The following is a 17,880-nucleotide window of genomic DNA, read 5'->3' as shown; positions in this document are numbered from 1 at the left end:
AAACACTCAGCCAGATCATGCAGATTCCAACAGTTTGTCTGCAGAAACTACAATCTCAGTGGCCAGTTAGCTCGAATGTGCAGAAAACCTGCAACCAGACTAATATATGAGGCAGATGGACCAGAAGAGGGTTCTGTGAGGCAGGATGACCTTTGGGGCAAATCGATGGATGCTGAGGTTCAGCGGGTCCATGCGGCGAATATTCACAGTTCATACACCAAAATGCCACCAATGATGATAAGGGTTTTGTTGAACGGTATCCTAGTACGCATGGAGCTGGACACTGGGGCCAGCCAGTCACTCATGGGCATTCAGCAATTTGAGAAGCTATGGCCACTCAAAGCCAGTAGACCCAAATTAGAATGCATTGAGACACAATTACGGACTTACACCAAAGAAATCATTCCGGTGCTAGGCAGTGCAATGATGGCTGTCACACACAATGGGTTGGTGAACCAGCTGCCACTCTGGATTGTCCCGGACAATGGTCCCGCACTGTTGGGGAGGAGCTGGTTAGCCGAGATGAACTGCAAATGGGGGGATGTTCACGCAATGTCCTTGGTGGAGCGAAGTTCATGCTCGCAAGTCCTACAACAATTCGAGTCACGATTGCAACCGGGCGTCGGGACTTTTAAAGGCACTAAAGTAGCGATACACATCACCCCGAACGTCAGAACACAAAGCCAGAGTGGTGCCATATGTGATGCGGGAAAAAATCGAGAGCGAATTGGACCGGCTGTTGCGAGAGTGCATAATTTCGCCTGTTGAATTCAGTGACTGGGCGAGCCCCATCGTTCCCGATCTAAAAGCGGATGGCTCTGTCAGGATCTGTGGCGACTACAAGGCCACCATCAATCGGGTGTCCCTACAAGACCGATACTCGCTCCCAAGAGCGGAGGACCTCTTTGCCACACTGGCAGGCAGCAAGCTGTTCACCAAGTTGGACCTCACTTCAGCCTATATGACCCAGGAACTGGCCGACGAATCCAAACTACTGACCACCATCACCATGCACAAGGGCCTTCGATCAGCGGCCGCAATTTTCCAACGTAACATGGAAAGTCTGTTTAAATCCATTCCTGGAACGATCGTATTCCAGGACGACATCCTCATCACGGGTCGAGACACCGAGGAACACCTCCACAACCTGGAGGAGGTGCTACACCGACTGGACCAGGTAGGCCTGTGACTCAAGAAGTCTAAATGCATGTTCTTTGCTCCTGAGGTTGAGTTTCTGGGCAGGAGGGTTGCTGCAGATGAGATTCGGCCCACCGAATCCAAAACAGAGGCGATTCGACGAGCACCCAGGCCATGCAACACATCGGAGCTGCGTTCATTCCTGGGACTGTTGAACTATTTCGGGACTTTCTGCCAAACTTGAGCACGTTGTTGGAGCCGTTACATGTGCTCCTGCGTAAGGGTTGTGATTGGTTTTGCGGGGAATGCGCTGCTATTACATCTTTAATAATTGATTCCAACATTTTCCCCACTACCGATGTCAGGATAACCGGTCTACAATTCACTGTTTTCTCTCTCCCTCCTTTTTTAAAAAGTGGGGTTACATTAGCTACACTCCAATCCATAGGACCTGATCCAGAGTCTATCGAATGCTGGAAAATGACCACCAATGCATCCACTATTTCTAGCACAACTTCCTTAAGTACCCAGCCTATCCGATCTGTACTCATAACTAAGATTCTCCATTCCAGGCAGCATGCTAGTAAATGACCTCTGCACCCTCTCTAGTGCAATAACATCCTTCCTATCATACGACGACGAGAACTGCACGCAGTACTCCAGCTGTGGCCGAATCAAAGTATTATACAATTTAAGCATAACCTCCCTGCTCTGAAATTCTATGCCTCAGCCAATAAAGGCAAGCATTCCGTATGCCTTCTTAACCACCTTATCCTCCTGGTCTGCTACTTTCAGTGATCTGTGGACAAGATAAAGAGGGGAATAGGGTCATTGTGGTAAAACTTAACAATGTCCTTGAAATGTTGCCTCTGCCCACCTGGGGCTTGCTTGCCGTGTAGGAGTTCCGAGTAGAGCGCTTGCTTTGGGAGTCTCGTGTCTGGCATGCAGATAATGTGGCCCGCCCAACGGAGCTGGTAGAGTGTGGTCAGTGCTTCGATGCTGGGGATGTTGGCTTGGTCGAGGACGCTAATGTTGATGCGTCTATCCTCCCAGGGGATTTGCAGGATCTTGCGGAGACATCATTGGTGGTATTTCTCCAGAGATTTGAGGTGTCTACTGTATATGGTTCACGTCTCTGAGCCATACTGAAGGGTGGGTATCACTACAGCCCTGTAGACCATGAGCTTGGTGGCAGATTTGAGGGCCTGATCTTCGAACACTCTCTTCTCAGGCGGCCGAAGGCTGCGCTGGCGCACTAGAGGCGATGTTGAACCTCGTCATCAATGTCTGTCCTTGCTGATAATAGGCCCCCAAGGTAAGGGAAGTGGTCCACGTTGTCCAGGGCCGTGCCGTGGATCTTGATGACTGGGGGACAGTGCTGTGTGGTGGGGTCAGGTTGGTGGAGAAACTTTGCCTTATCATGTTTAGTGTAAGGCCCATGCTTTCGTATGCCTCAGTGATGATATTGACGATGACTTGGAGTTCAGCCTCTGTGTGTGTGCAGACGCAGGCGTCATCCACGTATTGTAGTTCAATGACAGACGATGAGATGGTCTTGGATCTGGCCTGGAGGTGACGAAGGTTGAACAGGTTCCCACTCGGTCTATAGTTTTGTTCCACTCCAGCGGGGAGCTGGTTGAGTGTGAGGTGGAGCATTGCAGTGAGGAAGATCGAGAAGAGCGTTTTCGCGATGACACAGCCCTGCTTGACCCCAGTCTGGACGTGGATTGGGTCTGTGGTGGATCCATTGGTCAGGATCATGGCCTGAATGTCGTCATGGAGCAGGCGGAGGATGGTGACAAACTTTTGGGGGCAGCCGAAACTGAGGAGGATGCTCCATAGCCCCTCGCGGTTAACAGTGTCAAAGGCCTTTGTAAGGTCAAAGAAGGCCATGCACAAGGATTGGTGCTGGTCCCTGCATTTCTCTTGCAGTTGTCGCGCTGTAAAGATCATGTCCGTTGTACCCCGTAATGGCCAGAATCCGCATTGTGATTCTCCCAGACAAATTGAATTAGCTCCAATACCCAATTCCTGAGTGAAGTCTCTGTTCTGGCAGTCTCTTCCAACATGCTCCTTTCGAGGTCTTAAACTTGTAAAGCTCTTAGGTATCGCCCTCAGAGTTTTTGCTAGGATACCAAAATGTTCATCGAGTTGCAAATTAAATTCCCTTTCCTGTGAGTCCAAACACTGCGGCGGGAGCGGGAGGGGGTCTCCATGAATGCATCCCCTTTTATCCCCTGCAGGCCTCGTCTGCCCTTAAAACTCATTTTAAACGTCCAAAAAGGGATTCTTCTCCTCTGCAGGGGAAAGGTACAATGAATCTTTGCAAAATATTGGTAAGTTCTACAGTCCCCCCTGTGTTACCATAACACTTATGGTATCAACTTCCAGGCGAGCAAAATTCCTGACTCCCAAGAGATAACCTTCCCCGTAAATTAACTAAACTAATACCCAAAATATGCATTACACTTATGCAACACCACCATAGATACACACTTTTCCTTTTACAGGTACAGACTTTTTACATTTACACCCTCCCAGCTTGGAGGGGGTTCAATCACTACAATTGCATTTCAGCAGAGTTTATTTCATTTCAATTACATTATATTCACCAGCATGTAGGCAATGTACAACCACATTACAGAAGGAAGAACATAGATTAAAATTAAACAACATCAATTGGTCTCCTGAGGTTTGTCCATCACCCGGTAATGTCTGGATCGGCGCTTTTGTTTTCTCCCCTTACACTTAGAACACCATAAATACAGAGTTATTCCAAGCTGGCAAACCACTAAAAGATGGGAGACTATCCTAATCCAAGGAGGGACTTCTATATTGTTGAGAATGTCCCACCAGGGTGGAACTGTGATGTCTGAAGTCTCGCTCGCTATTACAGTTGTCTTTTGCTCTAGTGTGTAGAAATGTTTTTGTGATACTTCCACAGATTTCAACAAAGAGGTAAGATGTTCGGGTAGAGGAGGAATTGCATAACCGAAATGTGTGACATAGTTTTGTAAGTTGGTAAAGTTTTCTGTTACAGTGAGGTGAATAATGGAGGGTTCAGGAATGGGGACAATCCGTTTTTGGGCCACTCGAACTTCTGCCTCAGGTTTAAAGCAAAAACTGCTTTCACTCACCGGACACCATATGTGTGTTCACATTGGTAGTGGGGTGCACTGGTGGTGACGCAATATGTCCCACCTCCTATGTATGCTACCTGTGGGGGAACATGGTCTTGTGCCATTACCTCCATGGTACAGTTGATAGGTTGTGGAGCAGCAGCTTTAAACCCACACTGTAGTCTCAAGTAGGCTTCAAGTGCTGGGGACACAGCACTATGTGTGTGCCCGGGCTCCAGCATCCAGAGAGGTCAGTACCTGTCATAGCGTGCTCCCACTTTATGACATAAGGTGGGCCCGCTGAGTAACGGACGTGTGCACCCCCTTGAATGACCCCAATATTCTCCACCCTGTATACCGGTGCGGGTCGGGCTGTCCCACCCATGACCAGCATCCTCACTACTATCCCCATGTTAGTGTGATTGGAACGCCCACAATCCACTGGGGCAGGGTAGGCTTCCGAAGGTAGACAGAGTTGACATGGGCTCAGCAAATTACTAAACGGGTGGAGGGCTGCGAGGTGCTTGTTGCTGATCCAGGAGGGGACTGAACCTTGTTTTAAATCCTCCAGGTTGCTGCGACCCTCACCCAGCAACCATGCCCTGTACAGCACAGACACCTCGTTCTGTGCAGCCTGATCTGAAGCATTCCTGTCCTCCCGGATCAGTGCATTGACCATTTTAGCATGTCTTTCTAATTCTTCCATGATTTCTTTTAAATGAACTGTCATGGCCTGATCCTCATGTAGTTCCGAGCCCACCACTGTGTTTTCCACTTTTAGGATTTTACGTAATTGGTTCTTTATAGTATTTATTTGTAGTTGTAGTTCCATGTCATCGAGACTATTCACCACAGAGGATCCCGTGTTATAAGCTGTGAAAATGTCATTCCAGGTTCCCCTCCTGTGTCTCCCGGTACCCTTGTCGGTTTTGGCGTAGAATGTATATAAGTCTGCTTTGTCTACGTTACCAAAATCTAACGCATAACATTTTTTCAACATGTCTCGTAGCAATACTTGGTATAATAGTTGTTTCCTTGGGGCACCATCCGGGTAAGTGCACCTCAGTTAGGTTTAGGATGACTGAAGCTACGGCGTAGTGTACCCCCTGGTAGAGTACCTTGTCGGTTGGTATGAGGACAAGCCCATTCCCTGGTCCCTCGGTGGTGGTAGGACACCTATCAATTACTGTACGTCCAGTCGGGATTGTCGGCAGGGGTTTTTTGGGGCATGCTAGCAGTTCAGTGGCGTTAACTGGGACCGGGGCGTATAGGACCTCACATGCAAGCAGACTTGCGTCCCATCCCATCCCTTCCCCGTTATCTTGGCATCTTCTGGCAAAGGCGATCGACATGCCTGCGGGACAGACCCTCCCTGACCCCCACATGCAGACATAGATCCCTTGTTCCGATTCCCACCACTTATCCCAACACACGCTCACTCCCCGCCGTGAGCCCGTGATAGTCCGGTAGGTATCGTTCCCCAGCCGTTCCCAATCGGCTGTGTAGTCTCCCATGTCACTGCTCAGTTTCTGAGCCACCACCACTATCCAGAGGAATCTTCCCTTTACAGGTAAGGCATACCCGTTTTCCCTCGGTCACACTAACCCGTGCCGCAACGACCTGTACCCTGGGGCATGGCATGGAAGCCTCCCCGTAGGTGAACCCGTCCTGGCTGGAGTATCGGGTGGAGTTAGACTCCAGCCACCCTGGCCACCGTCCCTCGTGGGAATAAACAGCAATCTCCTCCACCCGCCATGTGCCACCTCCGGTAGTCACCATTGGTACTTTCCCTCCCGAGCACCCATAAATGCGGAATTCCTCCACGTCACCTCGGTCCCCGATGCTTACCCCTGCCAGGGTGAGCAGACACAGGATCCTTCTCATCTTGGTTCCTTCCCTCCTTTCCACTCCTGTAAAACACACAGAACACATCGCCCTGCCCTTGAGAACTGCTCTCAGGCTGGCTGACACACAAGACAAACTCAAAACAATCACCTAAACATTACTGCAACATTAACCTTAATTCTAAACTGAACTTAAAATGTAAAACGGTGCAGTCAGTTGCTTTAAACTAAAAATGGAGCTATGTACAACCGCCACCTGTCTCCGGGTGGCCTGGTTAATCCCTGTCGGGCCCATGCCTTGTGCGGCCTGATAGCTGCCTGGATGCTAGGGTTTCCCCGCTGCCGGTGAGCTGGAGCTACTGCTCCTGTGAGGCCCTCACCGATGGAGGCGGCTGGCTGGGGGTCCTTACTCTGAGCGACCTTTGTACTTCTGACCTTTGGCCTTCCCTGTCGGGCTGCCCTTCTCCTAGGGTAGAATCGCTGAGGCTCAGATGCCGGTGACCACGGTATCTTTGGCCGTGGTGTACGGAGGGTCCTTCTCAGGGCTTGGGTTACTGGGGGTGCATCCGAATCCCAAACGATGGGTGAGATAGCCCCTCCAGTAGTACAATTCACCGCCTCTATAAGCACGGTTTCTGAGCCTGCCACATTCCCTGTGGGCCCTTCACCGTCGGGGGGCTGCCAACAGGGGCCGTCCCTGTCCTGAGGACGGTTCACCCCTCCCGGCTGCCCTCTGTGTTTGGCTGACCCTGGGTTGTACAGCTTGCACTGGTTGATGTGGAACCACTTAGTACGGCGGGGCAGCTTCATGGCATAGACCATCGGGCTTGCCTTGTCGACAATGCTGTATGGCCCCATATATGATGCTTCAAAAACCCCTACCCGAGCATAGTTCCTCACCATGACCTGGTCCCCTATCTCCCATTTGTGATGTTTGCTGGGTTCTAGCAGCAATCAGTTACTCCGATGCTGTCTGCCCATGTTACTAGCAGCCTGCCAGTGAATCTGTTTGAGGTGTTCAAACAGGTTCCTGACAAACCGGTCCTGGTTCACCTCTCTGAACTGACCTTCTGTGAACACCGGGGCTAGGACATGGGGGGGGGTCCACATAATCTGGCCAGTCATGAGCTCGTATGGGGAATACCCCGTGCTCTTTGACTGGCTAGCTCGGATCCCCATTAGGACCAACGGTAAGACCTCCACCCACTTTTGGGGTGAGTCTCCCGTTTCCTTCCACAGCCTTTCTTTAATGGTGCGGTTTAAACGCTCCACAATGCCCGATGACTGTGGGTTGTGGGCAACGTGCCATTTCCCCTCAATGCCGAGCACCTTAAGGGTTGCCTGCATTACCTGCCTGGTGAAATGGCTCCCCTGGTCTGACTCCACATACTGTGGGAGTCCCCACCAGGAGAACACTTCCCTCACTAGAATCTTAGCTGTCCCTAGTGCGGTGGCTGTTCGGCAGGGGAAGGCTTCAACCCATTTCGAGAACACGTCCACCAGGACTAGTCAGTATTTGTAGCCTCCCTGGGTGGTGGGTACGGGCCCGATATAGTCAATTTGGATTGACTGCCATGGTCCCTCTACCCTCCTGACATGTCCTAGGGACACCTTCCTTTTCTGGGGGTCAGGGTTGTTCGTAGCACACACCAGGCAGTTCGCACAGAACTCGCGGACATCCTCCCTGAGTCCCGGCCACCATCCTGCCTGTTCCACCCATTGCCAGGTGGTCTCAGGCCCGGGGTGTCCCGCTCCTGGACCCTCATGGGCCAGTTTTAGGAATTCCCTCTGGTGCTGCTGTGGCACGACCCATTGTCCCTCTTTAAACAGCATGCCTTCCTTAACGGTAATGGCTGCTGTGCCGTACGGACCTTCTACTCTCTCTCCTCTAGCTAGCGCGTTCAGGACAGCTTTCAGGACCAGGTCCTGTGCCTGAACTGTTTTTAAGTCCGGGGCCAAAGCTATCCCTGTACTCTCTGCTGCCCTGTTCTTATTCTTGACCGCTGCGATGCGGCCGATGTCATAGGGGTCCCAGAACTTTCCTGTGCGGGCACCTTCTATGGCCAGTTTGTCAGCCTGTTGGTTTCCCTCTGCCCAGGGTTCGGTTTTTGAATGGGCCTTCACCTTATGTATGTCGACCTTTCCCTCTTCCCCCACCGCTGTCATGATTTTCTCCAGCAGGGACTTGATTGCCAGGGGTCTCCCGTCAGCGGACGTGTATCCGCGATGGGACCAGATAGCCAGGTACTCCGTACATGAATTGCAGGTGAACATACTGTCCGAGCAAATCGTGTACGGGATAGGGAATTCCTCGGGGTGGGTCACCACATACATTACGGCGGACAGTTCAGCATGCTGGGTGCTCATGGTGCTGGGGAGCTTGATTGCCAGGGCAATACTTTCCCTTGGGTCATAGACTCCACACCCCGTGAGTCGCTCGCCAGCAGATACCGTGCTGGACCCGTCCAAGTAGATGTCACGGCCTGAAGGGTGTAACCCAGCCCGAAGACCAATGTTCACCTCCCATACCCCTACAATGGATCACCTGTGGGCTTTCCCTGGGTAGACTAGGTTGGCTGCGAGCCTTAACTCGTGGGGGCCTTCTACTCTGAGGTCCATCTGGGAGAGGAGCAGGGTCCAGCGAGCAATGCGGGCACTGCTCACCGTCCCATCCTTAATCCTCCCATCTAGGAGCATCTGAATAGGTGTGTGGTGGGTTAGGAGTGTTAGAGGAGACCCTCCCGTGAAGATCAAGGATCTTTTCACTGCCCAATGTGTGGCTAGGAGGTGTCTCTCACAGTTGGAGTACCCCTTCTCCACATCTGTGAGGATCCTGGAGGAGTAAACCACCGGTCTCAGCTGGCCGTGCCGCTCTTGAAGCAGCACTGAGCTCAAACTGTCCCCGCTGGCTGCCACCTCCAGGAAAAACTCCTTTCCCTCATCTATCGCTCCTAAGGCTGGCGCGGTCTGCAAGTCCTTCTTGAGCTGGTTAAATGCTGCCTCGCAACCCTCATCCCAGTCCCACTCTACACCCTTGTGTAGGAGCCTGAGCAGAGGGGCTGTGGTGGCTGCATAATCCTCAATAAAATCTCTGCAGTACCCGGTGAGCCCTAGAAAGGATCTTACCCCTGTCACTGTGTTGGGGGCTGGTAACTCCTGTACTGCCTCCCGTCTAGCCTTGTCTATGGCTCTTTCCCCAGCGCGCACAGTTAGCCCCAGCAATTTGACTTCCTTCTGGCCGATCTGTGCCTTCTTCGGGTTTACTTTAAATCCTTCTTCTTTTCGAAGCTCCAGCAGCTCAGCCAGCAGTGGGCCATGCTCCTCCCCCTGATCGGTGAACAGGAGCAGGTCATCCACATACTGCACCAAATGCTGGGGTCTGCTAAAGCCCTTTAAACAGTTCGCCATGCATTGGTGAAAAATGCTGGGGCTGTTGCGGAAGCCCTGGGGAAGACAGTTCCACGTGTATTGTTGGCCCTTAAAGGTAAAGCCGAACTTGTACTGGTCCTCCCGTTTTAAAGGAATGGACCAGAACCCATTTGAAATGTCCAGCACCGTGAAAGTGGTCGCGGATGCTGGAATATTCCCTATGAGGTCCGCTACGGCTGCTACAGTGGGTGCACAGGCAGGGATATTCTTATTTAGTACTCGATAGTCCACGGTGGCCCTCCATGAGTTCCTGGTTTCTTAACCGGCCACAGTGGAGAGTTCACATGGGTAGCTATCGGTCTTAACATCCCTTGCTCTACCAGTGATCCCAGCGCCGTTGTCAGGTCTGCCTCTGCCTCCCTGGGGAAGTTATATTGCTTTTGTGGTCGGGTCATGGGGTCCCCTTCTATACTAACTTCCACCCCCATTACCCTACCACAGTCATGTTTGTGGGTGGCGAATGCTGCAAGGTGTGCCCGTACATATGCCTGGTACTCCACTGGGGTCGTAACCTTCCTTTGGCTTCACGGTAGACAATGTTCCCTTGGCCCCTTTTTCTGGGATCACCGCCACCTCACCTTCCCTGTCAGTCCGATGGCTCCCCATAGACAGTGGTTCCTGAGATCCACTAGGATCTGGTGGCTAATGATAAAATCAGCCCCCAGGATCCCTTTTCCCTTCTGCTCCCATTTCATCAGGACACACTTCCATTTGGTTTTGAGTGCCCCGAACTGAATGGTGAGCGGGATGGAAAATGAACCAGTTTGCTCATTGTCTGTGAACCCCACGAGACTGCACGGGACTAGAGGTGAGGTAGCTGGGTTATCTGCATATACAAGGATGCTGGAAACACCAGTATCTAGCAGGTAGGTCCCTTTCACTTTCCCCACCTCCATCGTAACGCACGGTCTCTTCCAGGCATCGTACTCAAGGGAACACAGGTACACAGGCTGCGCTGGCTCTAGTCATGCATCTGGGTGGGTTGTAGCAGAGGGTTTTACTGTACCGGCTACTGTACCGGTTGCGGTAGCTACTGCTCCCTGTCCGTTTATGAGTGTCTGTAGGGCGGCTACGAGTGTCTCATATGAGTCGGGTGTTCCTGCCCCGGTCTTATGGGCTGGGGCTGGAACGGCCTTTCCATTAGTCTCTTTCCAGGGGTTCCTACAGTCCTTCCTCCAATGCCCACTTTTCCCAGACCCAAAACACTCGCCCCCTTTGTGGGGAGGGTTCCCACCTTCCTAATGCCACTCTCTTTTGCCTTGGCTGGGTTTAATCTTATGGACCCTCCCTTTAGAGGAGGACTCCTCTATCCCTCTACCGTTCCGGTAAGCCAGGGTCAACTGTCTGACCACTGTCTCCTCGATGGTTCTGGGATCTCTTGGATCAAACCAGACCTCGGCTTTTGCCTTTACTCCAGGTAGGCTGTTTGCCACCAGGCTGCGGAGCCAGTGAGCCAGCTCGTTAGGGGTCAGGTGGGCCCGGTCAAGAACCCCACTACAGGCCCTTTTGTAGACCGGCCACAACCTGTCGGCAAAAGCCTGTGGAGTCTCCCCATAGAGCTGCACTGTTTTCTCCACTCGGGAGAAAGGACTCCCGTCGTTCATACCCATGGCCTCTAGAACCTCCTCCTTAACCGCAGCGTACGTGTTTCTCCCCTTTCTGCTGTCTGCAGAGAGGGAATGGCACAGCTTGGTGTCTAGCGAGAAGAGCAACAGCTTAGCCTGCTCTGAATCATCGCACCCGTTAATATCCCCTGTGTGTTCCACTTCCAGGAAGTGTACCGAGGGATCCCCCTGTTGGGTGAGCTTACTTAGGTGGCCTATCATAGCCCTCAGTTTTTGGGTGTTGTGGGGGACTACGAAGTTGCTTTCCAGGGGTCCTGCTGCCCCATTGGCGTCAGGCGGGCCAAACTTCTGCTGCCGGACCGGGTGCATTGGCCCTGGTTCCGGCCCTTCTTGTATTGGCTCGTCCGATTCCCCCTGCTGCCAAGCCGAGTTAAAACTCGGGGCCGCCGGTGTTGGTAGTTCGCAATCCTTGCCTGCCCCGCACTCTGGCTGACACTCCTGCTGCACCGGGCTGTTCCCGGGAGCTGCAGGCGGTGACTGAGGCATTTCTCCTTGCTCTACCAGGTGTTCCTGGGCTAAACCTGGGTTTATCAGGCACACCATGCCTTTAGCGCGGGATAGAGCAAGGTTCAAGCTTTGGATCTGCTGCTGGCAGGGGCCATGGTCTCCTGCCTCAAATTCCCTGGTACTGGCTACCTTATAGGCTACCTGAATGTCATAAGAACATAAAATTAGGAACAGGAGTAGGCCATCTAACCCCTCGAGCCTGCTCCGCCATTCAACAAGATCATGGCTGATCTGGCCATGGACTCAGCTCCACTTACCCGCCCGCTCCCCATAACCCTTAATTCCCTTATTGGTTAAAAATCTGTCTATCTGTGACTTGAATACATTCAATGAGCTAGCCTCAACTGCTTCCACAGATTCACAACCGTCTGGGAGAAGAAATTCCTTCTCAACTCGGTTTTAAATTGGCTCCCCCGTATTTTGAGGCTGTGCTCCCTAGTTCTAGTCTCCCTGACCAGTGGAAACAACCTCTCTGCCTCTATCTTGTCTATCCCTTTCATTATTTTAAATGTTTCTAGAAGATCACCCCTCATCCTTCTGAACTCCAACGAGTAAAGACCCAGCCTACTCAATCTATCATCATAAGATCACCCCTCATCTCCGGAATCAGCCTAGTGAATTGTCTCTGTACCCCCTCCAAAGCTAGTATATCCTTCCTTAAGTAAGGTGACCAAAACTGCACGCAGCACTCTAGGTGCGGCCTCACCAATACCCTATACAGTTGCAGCAGGACCTCCCTGCTTTTGTACTCCATCCCTCTCGCAATGAAGGCCAACATTCCATACGCCTTCCTGATTACCTGTTGCGCCTGCAAACTAACTTTTTGGGATTCATGCACAAGGACCCCAGGTCCCTCTGCACCGCAGCATGTTGTAATTTCTCCCCATTCAAATAATATTCCTTTTTACTGTTTTTTTTCCCAAGGTGGATGACCTCACACTTTCCGACATTGTATTCCATCTGCCAAACCTTAGCCCATTCGCTTAACTTATCTAAATCTCTTTGCAGCCTCTTTGTGTCCTCTACACAACTCGCTTTCCCACTAATCTTTGTGTCATCTGCAAATTTTGTTACACTACACTCTGTCCCCTCTTCCAGGCCATCTATGTATATTGTAAACAGTTGTGGTCCCAGCACCGATCCCTATGGCACACCACTAACCACCGATTTCCAACCCGAAAAGGACCCATTTATCCCGACTCTCTGCTTTCTGTTAGCCAGCTAATTCTCTATCCATGCTAATACATTTCCACTGACTCCGCGTACCTTTATCTTCTGCAGTAACCTTTTGTGTGGCACCTTATCGAATGCCTTTTGGAAATCTAAATACACCACATCCATCGGTACACCTCTATCCACCATGCTCGTTATATCCTCAAAGAATTCCAGTAAATCAGTTAAACATGATTTCCCCTTCATGAATCCATGCTGCATCTGCTTGATTGCACTATTCCCATCTAGATGTCCCGCTATTTCTTTCTTAATGATAGTTTCAAGCATTTTCCCCACTACAGATGTCAAACTAACCGGCCTATAGTTACCTGCCTTTTGTCTGGCCCCTTTTTTAAACAGAGGCGTTACATTAGCTGCTTTCCTCCCCAGAGTCCAGAGAATTTTGGTAGATTATAACGAATGCATCTGCTATAACTTCCGCCATCTCTTTTAATACCCTGGGATGCATTTCATCAGGACCAGGGGACTTGTCTACCTTGAGTCCCATTAGCCTGTCCAGCACTACCCCCCTAGTGATAGTGATTGACTCCCACCCTCTCCCCGTACTCTTTAACTTGCTTGGCGAGGCAGGAATTCTCTTCCCGCAACGCCAGTTCGCTATTCTTGGCTTCAATAATCTGACACTGTAAAAGGTCCAGTTGGGTTTTGTGCCTTTCTTTAGTGAGCTCTCTACTTTCCTTTAACTGCCCCACCTCTGTCCACAGCCTTTCCCCGATAGTGGCCCTTGTGCTGGACCTCTCTTTCACCTGCCTCAATACTCCCTTTAATTTCTCATTCTAGAAGCTGGATCTGTCGCTGAAGGCAAATTAGCCAAATGGCCTTCTTTATCGACTTTTTATGGTCCTTGTTCTCGGTCCATTGAGCTGCAGTATCTTCTGGACGCTCAGCATACAATACATCGAGTACCCACTCCTTAACCATATTTACCCTCTTAAACACATACGAGGAAATCCCCTCTTCCATTTTGCTTCTTTTCCTGAAACCAGTTTCTCTCTTATCACGTCCGTTGTACCAGTGTCGCATCTGGGTCGCCATTATGTAAGCGGTGATTTTCAGGGGCCAGCTTTCCCTTCTGACCTTATATGAGCGGTTCCGAATCGCTCCCACACCCTTGGTTCTGGACACTGGAATTATGAAGGGACTGTAACAGACTTAGACAGACAAGGTAGAACCACCCGTTGGTGGTTCAGAAGTAGATTGTAGAGTGGAAATAAATGTCGATTCTTCGGTTTTTGCTGAGTTGGTTTCGGTTGGTCGTTTCGCTGATTGTGGTGGCCCGGGTTGTCAGTTTGGTTGCTGACAACCTTCCGCTCCGTGGGCCTCGTGCTCGGTCGGTCCTTGATGACTTCTTGTAGTTTCCTCCACTACTCCATTTCTTCACTGTAGCGGAAGCAGGCTGCTTGTGTCTGTCTGTGTTCCAGTCTGTGTCCTTGTTCCAGTCTGTGTGAGTTCGAATCTGTGTCCTTTCCTGGTAAAACTGGGAATAGATATATCCCAAAAAAGGCTTCCTTATCTCCCATCAAATCTAGCTCAGCTCTTTGTTTCGATAGTGCAGCCCAGCTAAATGAAACTTGATTAAGTGGTGTTAATAGGCTTTTCGAAGTTGGTGAGCTCTCGTCCATTGTGCCTGAGCCAGATATTTCTATGCCTGTTGAAAAGGTGTTGGAATATGTATGTGACATTTGGGTCCTCTGGGTGGGGTGATACTGTTTCTTCCATGGTCGATTGTTTGAATGCTAATGTTTTCTAGGGGCAAGTTTTTGAGAGTAAACAGTCCCCAGACAATTTGATTAACTCCAATATCCAAACTGGCCCTTTAGAGATGGACCCCACCCTTTTTCTTGCCGACCCAACATTCATCTTTTAAAAATCCCAAATTTGATTAAAGTTCATAGTTTTTTCCATGTGCACTTTAGGATTTCAGACTTTCTGATAGATAGTTCCAAATTAAATTCCCTTTCCTATGAGTCCAAACACTGGTGGGGGTCTCCATGAATGCATCCCCTTTTTATCCCCTGCAGGCTCCGTCTGCCCCTTTAAAATTCATTTGTGTCCCAAAGTTTTTCCTTCCATTCTTCTCCTCTGCAGGGGAAAGGTACAAGGAATCTTTGCGAAATATTGGTAAATTCTACAATTTGGTTATTTCTAAGCTCTCTGATGGTGGGTGTTGATGGTCCCCTCGCGGGACCTATTGTTCCTCGTGATGGCGTGAATTGCCGATCCCCTTTCCATTGTCCCTGTTGTGGGCCCACCCTAGAGTCTGTTGCTGACTGGGCGGTTTCGAAATGCCCTTGCCTGCCTGCGGGGTCCCGAGCCGCGTTCACCATGTTAACTCCCTGGTCCGTCGCCACGTTGGGACCAGGGCTGCGGTGGAAATTAGCTTGGTCTCCTCTTCCCCTACCATGAAGGTCTGAGCTATCAGCGCCGCCCTTTCTAAAGTCAAGTCCTTTGTCTCTATGAGCTTCCTGAAAATCCCGGCATGATTAATGACCTCAATGAAGAAATCCCTTAACATCTCCCCACTGCAGGCGTCTGTGAACTTACAGAGACCTTGGCCAAGCACCGCAGGTCCGCAACGAAGTCCGAGATGTTTTGCCCCTCCCGACGCCGGTGTGTGTAGAACCGGTGCCGGGCTATGTGTATGCTACTCACTGGCTTGAGGTGCTCACTGATCAGCTCAAAGGACTTGTCCGCTGGCTTTTGGGGTGCGAGCAGGTCTTTCATCAGCGCATCCGTCTGTGGTCCGCAGCTGGTCAATAGATGCGCCCTCCGCTTGTCAGCCGCTGCCGCTCCCAGCCAGTACTTCGTGACAAAGCTCTGCTGGAGTCTCTCCACAAAGTCGTCCCAGTCCTCACCCACACAGTCGCGTTCCTCTGTGCCACCGGTGGCCATCCTCGTGGTTCGGTGATTCCCGTTTCTCGTCGCTAAATGTGGTGTACCTGCACCTTACTACAAAATCACACGAGGCATGCACTGCAGACACAGTCACTACGTGACCTTTATTCCCAGGACCAAGGAGGCTTGACCCCAGGTGGGACCTCCCCTTTTATAGCTGGAAACCCAGGTGAGGAGTGTCTCCCACAAGTTCACCCCCTGTGGTCAGGGTGTGCATTTCTAGGGTATGAGTACAGTGTACAAGAGTTGCATGAAGGTTACAGTTACATGAAGGTTACCGTTGCATGATGGTTACATACATGACAGTACCAGCACTGGGAGAGATTGATGGGACAGTGTCGAGGGAGCTTTACTCTGTATCTCACCCCGTGCTGTACCTGTCCTGGGAGAGATTGATGAGACAGTGTAGAGAGAGCTTTACTCTGTATCTAACCCATGCTGTACCTGCCCTGGGAGAGATTGATGAAACAGTGTAGAGAGAGCTTTACTCTGTATCTAACCCATGCTGTACCTGCCCTGGGAGAGATTGATGAAACAGTGTAGAGAGAGCTTTACTCTGTATCTAACCCATGCTGTACCTGCCCTGGGAGAGATTGATGAAACAGTGTAGAGAGAGCTTTACTCTGTATCTAACCCATGCTGTACCTGCCCTGGGAGAGATTGATGGGACAGTGTAGAGGAAGCTTTACTCTGTATCAAACCCGTACTGGACTTGCCCTGTGAGTCTTTGATGGGACAATGTAGAGGGGGCTTTAATCTTCATTGAACCCATATTGTACCTGCCCTAGGAGTGTTTGATGGAAATGAGTCACGGGTGCTGGGAGGGTTGGATGTGACAGCGTAGAGGGAGATTTACTCTGTATCTAACCCGTACTGTACCTGCCCTGGGTGGGTTTGATGGGACAGTGTAGTGGGAGCTTTACTCCGTATCTAACATGTGCTGTGCGTGCCCTGGTATAGTTTGATGGGACAAGGTAGAGGGAGCTTTACTCTGTTTTTAACATGTGGTGCACTGTAATGTATGTATGCCCGGGTTTACCTGCCACCAGGGGGACCGACCGTCGAAGGTCATTGGGCCAAAGACACACCGTGCAGACCTTGTATATAAAGAAAGCCTCCATATTTAATCGTTTATTGGAGAGCTAATATAGTAGAGTCAGGTCACACCTGATTGAGTTCACGGTACTAAACCTATTGAGTAATTGCATACGCAACATGCACCTGCCCTGGGAGAGTTTGATGGGATTGTGTAGTGGGAGCTTTACGCTGTATCTAATTTGTGCTGTACATGCCCTGAGAGTTTAATGGGATAATGTAGAGGGAGCATTCCTCTGAATCTAGCCCCATAGTGTTCCTGCCCTACGAGCGTTTGATGATACAGTTTAGAGGAATCTTTACTCTATTTTAACGCATGCTGTACCGATCTTTGGAGAGTTTGATGGGACAGTGTTGAGGGAGCTTTACTCTGTATCTAACCCGTGCTGTACCTGCCTTGGGAGTGTTGATGGGACAGTACAGAGGGAGCTTTACTCTGTATCGAACCCCGTGCTTTATGTGCCCTGGGAGGTTTTGATGGGATAATGTAGAGAGAGCATTCCTCTGTATCTAGCCCCATGGAGTACCTGCCCTAGGAGCGTTTGACGGGACAGTTTGGAGGAATCTTTACTCTGTATTTAACGCATGCTCTACCTGCACTGGGAGTGTTTGATGGGACAGTCTAAAAGCAGCTTTACTCTGTACCTAACCCCGTGCTATACCTACCCTTGGAGAGTTTGATGGGACAGTGTTGAGGGAGCTTTACTCTGTATCTAACCCCATGCTTTACGTACCCTGGGAGGATTTGATGGGACAATGTAGAGAGGGCTTTCCTCCGTATCTAACCCCGTGCTATACCTGTCCTGGGAGGATTTGATGGGACAGTGTAGAGGTAGCTTTGCTCTGAATCTAACCCGCGCTGTGCTTGCCCTGCATGTGTTTGATGGGACACTGTTGGGGGTGCTTTACTCTGTATCTAACACATACTGCACATGCCCTGGGAGGCTTTGATGTGAATGTGTAGTGGGAGCTTTACTCTTTATCTAACATGGCTGT

At 50.7% G+C, this 17,880-nt stretch overlaps 1 long non-coding RNA gene across 1 annotated transcript in view; it reads left to right on the top strand.

The window, feature by feature from the left end:
* LOC139228178 (uncharacterized) overlaps window positions 1–17,880 on the top strand; it is a 134,844-nt gene that overhangs the window by 53,911 nt on the left and 63,053 nt on the right. The window lies entirely within an intron of this gene.

The sequence above is a fragment of the Pristiophorus japonicus genome, chromosome 17, assembly GCF_044704955.1.
Source record: "Pristiophorus japonicus isolate sPriJap1 chromosome 17, sPriJap1.hap1, whole genome shotgun sequence".
NCBI classification, from domain to species: domain Eukaryota; kingdom Metazoa; phylum Chordata; class Chondrichthyes; family Pristiophoridae; genus Pristiophorus; species Pristiophorus japonicus.
This window is presented reverse-complemented; position numbering and strand designations above follow the sequence as displayed.